The 458-nt window shown below is 46.7% G+C and overlaps 1 protein-coding gene across 5 annotated transcripts in view; it reads right to left on the reverse strand.

Annotated features, from left to right (window-relative positions):
* Nucleotides 1–458, reverse strand: part of LOC119591255 (bestrophin-2-like) — a 36,350-nt gene that overhangs the window by 14,105 nt on the left and 21,787 nt on the right. Inside the window, exon 1 of one of the 5 annotated variants that reach the window (XM_037939969.1) lies at nt 218–346. The exons of the other annotated variants lie outside the window; for them this stretch is intronic. The gene's annotated coding sequence lies outside the window, so the exon portion shown is untranslated. Of the gene's footprint in view, nt 1–217; nt 347–458 lie in introns of those variants that run through there. 5 annotated transcript variants of the gene reach the window in all.

The following is a 458-nucleotide window of genomic DNA, read 5'->3' on the forward strand; positions in this document are numbered from 1 at the left end:
GACACAATACACACAACAGGAAAGCATGAATGAAATAGCGAGGAAAACCCGTTCATTCATCAGCACAATGAAACATCCTGAGTGAAACAATGGTCGAAACACCGAACCCAAGGACACATGCCAACATATCTTCTTTTCCTCTTTCATCCCCCTCCATTTATTGCTTCTCTCTTCTCCCCCCCATCTTTATCGACCTGTCAATCTCCCCCACACATACCTGGCGACGGGAGGGGAGAAGGTGAGATGCACTTTCCACCAAGTTTTGAAGGTCGAAATCATCACGTGAAGGTCGAAGCCACAGGTGGGTGGCGGAGACTCAGCCATCGACGCAGAGTTTCGAAACGTTTTGGTAAAAACAAATTGAGCGTTTGCGTTTCGTGGCTTCGGTTAGTTACGTGGGAATTTTTCGGGGTGTTTGTCGTGTGTTTGCTTAATACGGTTTTACTTATTGGCAGAGA

Source organism: Penaeus monodon, chromosome 28, assembly GCF_015228065.2.
Source record: "Penaeus monodon isolate SGIC_2016 chromosome 28, NSTDA_Pmon_1, whole genome shotgun sequence".
In the NCBI taxonomy this organism is placed as follows: domain Eukaryota; kingdom Metazoa; phylum Arthropoda; class Malacostraca; order Decapoda; family Penaeidae; genus Penaeus; species Penaeus monodon.